At 35.1% G+C, this 12089-nt stretch overlaps 1 long non-coding RNA gene across 4 annotated transcripts in view; it reads right to left on the bottom strand.

The window, feature by feature from the left end:
• The window catches only part of LOC141421597 (uncharacterized), a 93980-nt gene that overhangs the window by 59429 nt on the left and 22462 nt on the right, over positions 1-12089 (bottom strand). For 3 of the 4 annotated variants that reach the window (XR_012446199.1, XR_012446196.1, XR_012446197.1), the window contains exons 1-2: positions 6433-6545; positions 968-1037 (exon numbers count right to left, since the gene is read on the bottom strand). This is a non-coding gene — a long non-coding RNA (uncharacterized lncRNA). Of the gene's footprint in view, positions 1-967; positions 1038-6432; positions 6546-12089 lie in introns of those variants that run through there. The other variant, XR_012446198.1, reaches the window with a different exon arrangement.

The following is a 12089-nucleotide window of genomic DNA, read 5'->3' as shown; positions in this document are numbered from 1 at the left end:
AATCTTTGCATTCCTGAAGCCACTTTCTCAATTCACCCTCCTGTCTACTAGATGGGTTTTTCATGTATACTATCATTTGGAGAAACCTCTTAGCATATGGTGGGGGGAAATGCGATTTTGCTAATTTTATGTCTTATTTCTTAGTGACCTACTTCTCTGCAACAGTCTTAGTGAAATGGTGAAAGCGTAGTCTGATTTCTGTGAGTCTTTTACTCTGGGACAGTGGCTCAGACGGCATAGAGCTAAGATGTTTACATGATAGGGTAGGAGATTCACCACTGGCCTTAGCTTCTGCTACTTTTTCAGAGCGCTTCCAAACTGTAGGCGCTCAGAATAAGTGGCATCATTAGTGGGCATAAAATATCCTAAGGGCATGGGAGTGATTTAGAAGTCTGGTATTCAGTGAAGAGAGAATAAGACAGGGGCTCAGGTGCCCAAGGGAACTGGTTCCAGTAGTAGCAGCAATGCTGAGGCATTTTACTTTTATTGAAATGCTGCAGGTTATTGGGGCAATATCTGCCAGGCACATGGATAGATTTTCACCGAAGAGAATTATTTCAGGTAAAGTTTTGCAAGAGTATTTAACAAAAGCAGTTTCACATCTAAGATTCTGTATAATTGCATCAGCTCTGTTAGGAAGGGATCATTGGCAAAATAATTATTTTGCTTCTCTAAAAAAAGGGAAAATAGGCTGCCTTATTAGAAATTTGGTCTTTTGAAACAAAAGTTAAAATTGAATGAATAATTTAATCAATCAGTATTTTGTGGCTTAGGTCAAATGGCCACATTAGTATTCCAATCAAATGTGAATCTCCTTGGTGAATCAATAAAGCAAAACACGAGTACACAACTGAGCTCCTCCTATGAAATCACTATATTATGCACATCTGGGTTTCCAGAATCTTATTTGTAATTCTTACTCTCCATGCACTTACATTTTAGGTTAGTACTCTTCAATCGTACTTACTATGGTGAAGAAAACGGTCTGTATTAGAGCTGTCCAACACAGTTGACACCAGCTGCTGGAGCAAATGTACCTAGTGTAATGAGAAAATAAATTTTAATTTTGCTTCATTTTAATCAATTAAAGGTTAAATAACCACATGAGCCCTAGTGACTATCTAATTGGATGACCATATTAAATGAAGACAAAATTAATGCACATAAAATTATTACTGACTATCCATAAAGAAGTAAAAAAGTATCACTGTTTTGGATGTAAGGGAACTACATCCCTAGCTAGTTGGCTAGGGAAAGAGATGGTAGAAAAGAAAAGAGAGGGTGTTTGGGCTGAGGGAATAGTAAACTAATGACCTAGAGGCATAAAGAGTTTGGTGCTGCTACTGAACAGTTAGGTGATCATCCTGATAGGAGCTGAGGGTTCCTGTTAGAGCCAAAGAGAAAGGACTGGACATGAGGTAGAGTTTGGGGACAGTGCATTATTATATGCCAGGAACTTCACATGTGTAATTTAATCTTTATAACGAACTGATGAGGTAGTTACTACTATTTTATTTTTAGGGTCACACAGCTAGAAAGTAGAGAGTCAAACTTTAGAAGCCAAGCAGCTTTCTTCCTGATGCCATGTTCCCTGACCACTTCACACCACTTCAAGTGGTTAACAATTTGGACTTTGGAATTATCCAACTTCTATATGTCATGGGAATCTGTAAATTCAGGATTGAAAAAGTACATTGTTTAAGGTTGCTGTGCTAAGATTATATAAGGTATTGCATTTAGAACACCTAGTAGTGCCTGGCCCATAATAAGGGCTCAATAAATCTTGCCCAATCTTATTTATGCCAAAACTAGACTCAAAACACAGCAAAGAAATTAGGGCTTGCCTGAGTAGGCAACAATCAGCAAATGTAGCTTTGAGCTAAAGATTGGCGTATTGAAATTGTTACAAAGGATAAAGGGCAGAGGGGGAGGAGGGAAGAAAAACTGGAATCAAGGAGCCCTCTAAGAGGCACTTGCCATCTTAATTAGACTCAAGGTTCACACTCAACAGATAGAACTGGCTTTATTTCCCTCCTAGAAACAAAAATTGCACACATTGATTGGGGATAATTTTAAAATTTTGGAAAAAGACAAGGAAAAAAATTTAAATCATTCATATCACATCTAAGAGATAATCAATATCAGTATGTTATATATGGACTTTCAGTTTTGTATGTTTGTGTCTATGTGAGCTAATTCAGTCTTTACATTTATTGTATTAACCTACAGTAAAATTCATACTTTTGTGGTGCTGCTCTGTGATTTTTGACACTCACACATTCCATCATGTCACCATGCACAATAAAGATACAGAACAAGTTACATCATTGTCAAAAAGTTCTTTCCTGGTCCTTGCCTTCAGTCCCTTTTATTCTTATCCCGGGCCCCTGGTGACCACTGATCTGTTTTCTGTTCCTTTGATTTCACCTTTTCTGGGATGTCATATAAATAGATTCACATAGGATGTGTGTAGCCTTTTGAGTTTGGATTCTTTCACTTAGCATAGGGCTCTTGAGATGCATCCATGATGTTCATGTATGAGTAGCTTATTTATTTCTCCACTAAGTAATAATTTCATTGCATAGATGTTTGTTTCCATTCACCAATCAAAAGACAATTGAATTATCTCCACTTTTTTGTAATTATGAATAAAGTCCTAAAAATATTAAGTTTTCATTTCTCTGGGGTAAATACCTAGGAATGGAATTACTGTATTATATGTTAAGCACATGTTTAACTTTATTTAAAAACATCCAGTTGTTTTCCAGATTGGCTATACCATTTTTTATTCCAACCATCAAGGAAAGGGTCTCATTGTTTCATATCGTGACCAGTACTTTTTAAGCAACTCTAATAGATATGTAGCTATATATCATGGTAGTTTAAATTTGCATATCTGTAATAACTAACATTGAGCATCCTTAGATGTGTTCATTATCTTCAAATAGACAATATTTTATTTTATTTCCAATCTGTATGCATTTATTTCTGAGGACCTTCAGTAAGATGCTGAGTAGGAGTGGAGAAAGCAAACACCCTTGCCTTATTCTTAGGGAGAAAGCATTCATTTTTTCTCAATTTAATATGATACTAACTATAGTTTTATTTCCCTTTTTTTTGTAAATGCCTTTTGTTAAGTTAAGCAATTTTCTGATTTGCTGAAAGTGTCATGAATGCATGTATAATTGTTTCAAATGTATTCATACTAATATTGAGATGGCTGTGTGATTTTCCTTCTTTAGTCTATTGATATGATAAATTACATTGATTGACTTTTCCAATGTTAAACCAGTCTTGCAGTCCTAGGATAAATTCCACTTTGCCATGATTTATTTTCTTTTCTATATGTTGCTGTTGTTGATTTGTTTGTCTGTATGTACATTTTTAAAGAAAACAAAAACAGGATGATACTTTATTTATGGTTTTGTAAACTTTTTTGAAAATTCTTCTTTGATCTAGAAGAAACATGTATTATATGAAAGACTCTCTCTGATTATTTCAGTAGATGTATTCTTTCCCTATGTTTTCTTTTGGTATGGTTTTTCTTTTGGTATGGTTGTAGTTATTATGCATATTTTGTTTTGGGTTCATTAAATTCTAAAACTAGGATGAGAAATTGTCAGCTCCCACAAACCAACTCTTCTAATTATCTGTTAAACTATGAAAAGAATTATTTGCATCTTTCATAAAATGTGAAGCAGAATCTGCTCTAAGTTTTGAAGGTCATTATAAATGCTAAGAGCAAAGAGGATCTCTAAAATCCAGGTACTTGCCAATGTCTGGGGAATCCAAACTCTGTCTTATGATGATCTCCTTAAACATATATCAGACAGCTCTGATATTGTAAAAAAAAAATTCTCTCTTCCATTAAAAAATAATTGTGTAACTATAATCTTCAACAATTTGAAATTTTGAGATGTTTCTTCCTTGGACAAATGAGTCTTTCCATTTAAAAAAAAATAGAAATGTGAGTGTACCCTATTCTAGAAACATGCATTCATGATGGATACTTTCTGGGTAGCTACTTCAGCCTTATTTTTAGAATTCCAATGATGTGATTCCCCTCCCCTCAAATTCTATTTTAGAAAATGCAGACTAGTTACTCTTCACATCCTCATGAAGGAAAGAGGCTTGCCTTTATTTGTATGTGACACAGAGCTCAAGATAATGGTCAAACTTGCTGGAGGCCTCAAGGATACTAAGCATGATTTTTGGGGAGTTTTTTTGTATTGTATTGTTGTGTCTATTTTGCATTTTTAGAGATGTCCTTCATACCCAGTCTTGAGTTAAGATGATTCTGGGTCTGTCAAACAGTTGTACGAGAGGATGGACTTCAATGTTTGCATCATTTCCCCTGCTTTATACGCTCCTCGCATAGACTACAGCTGAGAGTTTTAGAGAAAAGGCGCTTTGGGCAAGTGCAAAGTGGTATTGTCATGTTGCTACTGGAGCTGACTGTGAGAGCCAAAAAAATAGGACAGAATGAAAAGAAAGTAAAGTAAGTCACAGTGAAACCTTCTCCCTCGGAGGAAGGAAAGCAAACATTGAAATATTGCTTTTTCCTTGCTTCTTATTAAAGGGGAAATTTGCTTACTGTGCTGGAAGAGTCTTTTATTCATAGTCTTGTTGATGTGAAGCAACCAAATTGAGGTTTGTTTTTGTCTGCATAACCTAGCCTGTTTCTTAACTGACAGTGGGTATTGAACAGATTCAGCATTTCTCTGATTAGAAAAGTTGTTGGTTTGTTTTAATCATTTGATAATTTTAACTAGACTCAATTTCCTGTGACAGTTCAATTTAAATCTTTGCTGCAAAGTCTATTCATATTTCTGAAATATCTAAAGTCATTATTTATATGAGAGTCTTATTTTATTTTTATAATGGATTGATTTGTTTAAAGTAAAATGCTACATGTGTGTTTTACAGAACTTAGCATAGTTTTGTCACTTTCAGCAATGTTTAGATTCAGGGTATTCTAAATTAATCTACTAGTAGAAAAGGCTTGCATTTATAGGTATAGAATTGTAGGGTTGCATTATGCAATTAAACACCCCACGTTTTATTTTCATAAGTCCAAGGTCATCGGTCTAATTGCAATTGTAGAATCTCTGTTATGATTACTAGTGATTGGTTTAATTTGACTAATTATTGCCTAAACAATGGAATTTGGCTGAGACTCAAATTGCAACAAATGCTTTTTTATGTGAGAACAAGGAAATTGAATGCACTTTTCCTTTGTCATTCATTGAGGAACTGCAATTAATCATAAATATTGCACTGGGGGGTGTAGAAAGCTTTCTTTCTTTTCCAGGATCATCTTTCTTGGATTCAATAGAAGGCAACCCTCCAGAGAAAAATAAATGACCATGTTTAGAGAAACATCACTTTGACTGACTAATTGGAAGGATGGTGGGAAAATCCCACAGGAAATGGTCTGGAGCCTGTGACTTTCATAGTCAATACTTTTCTTAGGCAGAGCAAACATTCCTTTTAGTGACATAAAAATCCATCTAAATTTCAGGTGCCATCTGCCTAACCTTCTAATCTGATCACGGCTTCAAGAATAACCATTGTCAGATAAGGAAATAATAAAATGTTGCATGAAATATAGGATGAACTTGAGTGTAGACAATAACATTGTGATTACAGTTGAGGATGATGCCTTTTGAAAAGGCACTTCTACTTTTAGGTGATTTTATATATTATATAACTTACTAAAACCTTCTTAGCATTTCCAGTCTTTTCTAGTGAAAAAGAGAACTTGATCATTGTCACTTTTCAAAGGCTTGAGATCTGTGTCTGTACAGATAACACAGAACCCCACAATTTGGAGGAGAAAGGTTAGAGAAGGAAATAGTGTATACCATTTAGCTGTGCCCCTAAGATTTAGAAATTGCAGAGGGTTCCTGAGATTCCTTAGCATTTGTACTGGGGCTGAGAAACCCACTGGTCTCCAAAGATAAGAGATGGACTATAAGAGTCCCATTGCTGAGAAGGTGCTCTTGGGACATCCCAAGCTCTTTGGTTGGAGAAGACCACAAATTTCCTCCAGCTACCTCAAGGGAGTGAGGTTTTCTCAGTCAGCATGATATGAATCAGAGTTCTGTTTTATGGCCAATTCTTACAAATTTTATGTAGAGAGTTGTTCATTTTTCTCAACCCCTACCAAGGAGCTTTAGGACTTGGAATGTGTTCACAGAAGCCATAATTCCATGCTGCTGAACTCCATATCCTCAATGCTAAAGAAATTCCTATTAAGAGTACAACAAATTGGACAGGGCATGTCTTCTATCTAGTATCATATACCAAAATTAATAGTGTGACCTCTGAAGTACTGAATGAAATAAATTGCCTTCAATGCAGCGCAATGCAGCATAAGTAAAAATGAAAGTTCCTTATTCAAATTTCATTTGAATGCTTTATGCTGCTTACCTTGGAGATCTGTGACTCATTTCCTTGACAACTAATGACAGGTAGGCAGAGATAAGCTGACCATTACAGAGCTGGATTTGTGAAGACAAAAGAGGAGTTTCCATTACTTTTCATTTATGGATGGTGGCATATCATACTGTTTAAACATGTCAGATCTGGAACCCAGCTGCCTGGGTTAAATTCTGATTCTACCATTATCAGCTATAAATCCTTAGGCAAGTTTCTTAACTTTTGGGGGAGCCTCGGTTTCCTTATCTATAAAACAGAATATATAATTATATCTACCTCAAAGAACTGCCAGAAAGATTAACCAAGATCATTTATATCAAACATTTGATAAATTTTAGCTGCTACTGTAGTAAATTAATTTAATCTATTTTGATATTCTCTTGATCTTTCAGACACCAGAATTATTTAGTCTACCAAAATCCTGAATGCTTAAAGAATAATTTTGAAAAAGTTATTTACTCTATAGTTACAAAATAGATACATTTCCAACAAAGGCCTCTCTCTCTCTTTTTGTGTGTATGTTCCCCTCAGCATTGATTGATATAATTAAACCATAATTATATCCAATGTTGTGTAAGTGGGCCCAAAGTCTTTAAGAAATTACATAATTAAATGCAAATTTTACAGGACAAGTTGCATCCCAATGATTTCTGATTATAGAAGTCCCTTATTCAATGGTGATATACTCTTTTCTTTTCTGTTGCCTTGGTAGAGAGGTTCTGTAGTTTTTCCAGCCCCTTTCAATCTCACAGAATTTTTTTTTTCCTCTAGCAGATTCAGGAAAATGTGAAGGCACAAAGTGCCTTAGCTCCTATATAGCCCAGAGCCCACCTGGTCTTTGATGGCTTAGAGGTGGTTTGATTCTAAGTTCCTGTGTGGATAATAGGTTATTGACTAGAATTCTTTTCTTTTACTTATTTATGAGCATATTATAGTTATACTGGGGATACAATGTGCCATTTACAAAAGTGCTTACAATATATCTTAGTTAGATACATCCCCTCCATCTTTCTCCTTGATTCTCCCTCCCCCTTTTTTAGAATACTTCCAACAGGTCTCATGTTCCATCTTCATACATGAACATATAGCACTTCTACCATATTCCCCTTCCTTCACCTGCTCCTTATGTTATCTAGAATTTTTAAGTCAGAAAAGAAAACCTAGTTATTGGCTTTTTGGGCCATGGAATTTACAGATGTTATTAAAGATTAATATGGAATATTTAAAAAATTGAATTCTTGACCGAAAAAAGTAACCTTTTCTTTTTAATTTCTGAGCTTATCTTATAATACAAGTAAATAGATTATAGCACTGTCATACTCTTTAGCTATAGTGGAAAACATTTTATCTTTCTTGGATGCTACAAAATCATAAACTGAAGAAGTCAAAGTCAATTTATGAATTCCTCAAGATCTTGCTAGGGAAATAGCTAGTAAATACATAGAAAAAGTACACTTATCCTTATGAAACATGAAAATAATCTTAGTATACTTCCCTATGTGACTTTTCTATATATATTATGTAAGATTATGAATACATTGAATTTACTTAATATGATGCTTTGGGGAATGTGGTATAATTGAAAGATTTGAAGATAAAACTAGCATGAGTTGAGTTGAAAAGCTCTTTTTAAAATAAGAGTCATTAAATTATATCATCAAGTTCTAGAGAAAATATTATACACCATCTAAAGTGAGATTAATGTGTCCTTCAATATGGCTATAAATAGTGCAATCTCAACTTGGTTCGTAATTAAGTGAATTTTCTTTTATTTTTGATGATTCAGATTTTGCTTGTAATAATATATCTTTTCATTGACTCTTTAACCAAATTTTGCTGTTATATTTGTGTGTTTGAACAAGCAAATTAGTGTCTTCCGGGAAGGTGTTACTAAATCATAGAGCAAAGAGCAATATTTCAAGGGAAGTAAACATATCCACGATTTTCTTAATGGTGCAACAAGCTCACTTCGTGATTTTCCTCACTGAGTTGGAACCATACAGCTCATCTGCCCAGGGGTCTTTCTTCTCCTTTGTAACTTGGTATTTTATTTGTGTGACTCATTTCACTTATTAAGTTTGTTTCCATGGACACTAACCATCCAATATGCCACACTGTGGGCATTTTTATCCAAGATGAAAGTCAGCAATTTTTAACTGTGATTTTATTATCGAGAGACATGTTAATGTAAATCAAAAGCTATCTTTAGTTCTTTAAAAGCTAACTCAAAATAGCTGTGGACTTTAGATGCTATTGAAAGTTAGAATGAATGATTATCCAATAACTTAATTTTTAAGATTTCAAATACTATATACTTGAAGCACTTTTAGCTATAGGTACAACTACCTGATTGAGGAAATTGGTTGCTAAGAAAACAAATGAATTGCCTTAATGATGTAATGAAACTTGTAACTGTTTCCATCTTTGGATTCCCATTTTCTTTCCCTAAACCTATGATATTTTGAAGCACTGTGTTGGTATTCTGAATTAATAAAGAAATTAGACTCTGCTTAAATTTCATCATTGAAATGTTTAGGCTCTATGGTTTATTATCATTTAAAAATTTAAAAGAAAATTGGCTTACTCCAACCAAATAAAGTCTTAGATCTGGATTTTAGAAATTTTTCATTTTACATGTGAGACAACAAAGGCACAAAAAATTTAAAGGAATTATATATTTTCCCAAATAACCAACAACAGAGTTATACCTAGAAATTTGGGTTTCCTACCAGTGTTGTATTTTTTTTCATCTTTACCAGAGTACCTCATTGGCATAGCTCATATCTTAGAATAAAGTAAATAATAAAAGGCAAGGAAATAAATGGTAAGTTGAGAATTGGTAATTTAGGATAAGGTCTGTGACATTTTTTTTTCAATGTGTGGTCTGAGAATGACTTACGTTAATCACTCAGATACCTATTAAAAATGTAGATTTCTGCTGGGCCTGGTGGTACGTGCCTGTACTTCCAGTACTCAGGAGTGTGAGGTAGGAGGAGAATCACAAGTTTGAGGTCAGCCTGGGCTACATCATGGTGATCTGGACCCTTTCCCAGACTTACTAAATATCAATCTCTAGAACTGAGTCCCAGGAATATGAAATTTATACAATTTCCCTAGGTAATTTTTATGCTCATTAAGATTTGAATTCCTACATGTTTTGCTGGAATGTCATTTAATATGTTTCAAATTGATGTAATAATATAATATTATTCTCATTTGAGGAATGCATAATGTTAAGGAGTGGTACAAAGACTGATGATGAAAGGAAAGAGTACTGAATTTGGGTTCCAATTCAGGCTCCACTACCCTGCTATGTGGACCTGGGCAAATTCCCAAACTCTCTTAGCCTCCAACTTTTCTTCTTTAAAATAAGGATAATGCTACCCTTATAGGATTGCTGAGAGATAATGGATATAAAATACCTGGCAGGCACTGGCCTGGCATAGTAAAAGGCATGCAATTATTAATTACTATCATTACCTAGGCTAACATGACTATTATTTCCTTGTCTCTCCCCTTACCTTGTAAAGTGGGAATACACTGAATTCTACATTGTTTCAGACCTAGCTACCATTTGCGAATTATTTGCTTCTCCTGCTCTCCACAGTGGCTTCCTGCTTACCTCTCGGCCATTTCACTGTTCATTAGTCTCCTCCAGCAGAAAGAGAAAAGGAAAATATGAAATGCATCTCAAAACACCCATTTTCCTCATATGCTATTGCTTCTAGCATAAAGCTTGGTTTGAGGGAAAGAGGCTGAATCACTCACCAAAATAACATTTTTTGAGTTTTCTGAGAGTTTAATTTACCCTTTTTTTAGGTAGTTCCTGCTCATATAATGAATAAGTGGTAGTCATCCACTTGAAATATCCTCATTGAAAAACAGCGTTTTTAATCACATTGCATATGATAAAAGGACATTTGTAAATGATTCATTTTGAATCGTGTATTCTTCCTTGCTTTTTAGGGAAACCAAGATTTGGTTTAAGGAAACTCATTAAGATCCTACAGAGAAAGAACCCAAGTATGAAGTAGGTCAAATTCAGTCTCCCTGGTCATGCCCTTCAGGCATGGCTGGTGTGAGTTTTTAGCTCATAGAGGTGAGCTGTGTGTAGATGGATTTCTAGAGTACAGAGCTCCTCAGTGTGAACTCAAACCTAATGAGAAGGTGTCTGTGAGGAGCTTGCAGCTAGCAGTTTTGATTGCCAGGCAAAATGCCTCCAGATTGGGATTTTTTTTTTCCTCATGGAAAGCATTATATCCTAAGGATCTGGTTGGAATTAAGGAGAGCTATACACTGAGATTTCGAAAGTGGTAACAACCCAAAGCCTCATACAAGGGTGAGTGTGACAAGAGGGAAATTTTATCTTAACCATTTTGGTGTGTAGCCAGAGTATGGCAGGAGGATGCAAATCTGGAGTGGTGACTGTCTGGTCTGTCTTTTCTTTTTCCTACTCTCTCACCTTTCTAGACCTGGAACCTCACAATGTGTTTGGAACTGCCCTCAGATGGAATGACTAGAAAGGAAGAAAAAAAGGGGGGAAAATGAGAAGGAAATCATAAGATGGTGGTTGACTTGGTTAAGAGAATCTGATTATCTAAAGAGAGAGCTCTTTTCAGATAGAAGGAGATTTTTCTTTTCTTTTTGTGGTGCTGGGGATTGAAACCAGGGCCTTATGCATGTAGTCAAGCACTTTACCACTGAGTTACATCCTAAATTCTTTTTTATTTTGAAGCAGCATGTGCTAAGATTATTTTTTGGTCAAAAGCATATGCGGCTCCTGCTACTGCTACATCCTCCAAACAAGGTTTCAGGGTTATCCCACTAGTACTGATGCTGGTGGTTAATTGGATTAGAAAATAGTTGCAATGATAATGATTATGAGTAATAAAAACAAAACCCAGCAATGTCCAATATTTATATAGCACTTGTACCATATAGATTACCATTTCCAATCCATTTGCAAAAGTTAATGAATGATAGTAACAGTATAATGGCACCTTGCCATGGCATTGTGAATGAAGCTTGATACATGGTAACAAGGGCATTCAGTTACAGGGATGTGATTTTGTGAACTGGTCCTAAAGGCAGTAGAGTAACCTGGTTCCTCTAAATTAACACTGTTTGCATGCACATGCTTGTGTCTGTATGTGGATATATATATAAATGTGTAAAGCCTACTCAAAATCATTTGGAAATAACCTTGATCTGGGAATTAGGTTGCAAGGTAAAGTTAAGTGTAATTTTCACCTTAAGACTACATCTGTTTATTCAGATCATAGTTTTCTGGGAAGTTTCTAAAATCACAAATGCAAATGACATAGGCATCTCCAAAAATTTCCCTTTCAGGAGAATGGCAGTGTGCCAACAAAGGTGAAATAGAACATTTTTTTAAAGCCCTAACTAGTCCTGCATTTTATGGATCTGCTATGTGACCCTTATTTTTCCATGTCTGCTGTTTTAACCTTTTAGTTCGTGAAGGTATTTTATTTAAATTCAGTGAAAGCAAACTGGAGTGACTGGAAGTATAAATTGAATTGTCCATAAACAAGCCCTTTGTGAAAAGGCTATGGATTTTGGAGAAAAGAGACTTGGGTGGCTTGGATTCTTCCAGCTCTGGTAGTGATTACCTGTATGACCTTGGATAA

This window comes from Castor canadensis, chromosome 3 (assembly GCF_047511655.1).
Source record: "Castor canadensis chromosome 3, mCasCan1.hap1v2, whole genome shotgun sequence".
NCBI classification, from domain to species: Eukaryota; Metazoa; Chordata; class Mammalia; order Rodentia; family Castoridae; genus Castor; species Castor canadensis.
This window is presented reverse-complemented; position numbering and strand designations above follow the sequence as displayed.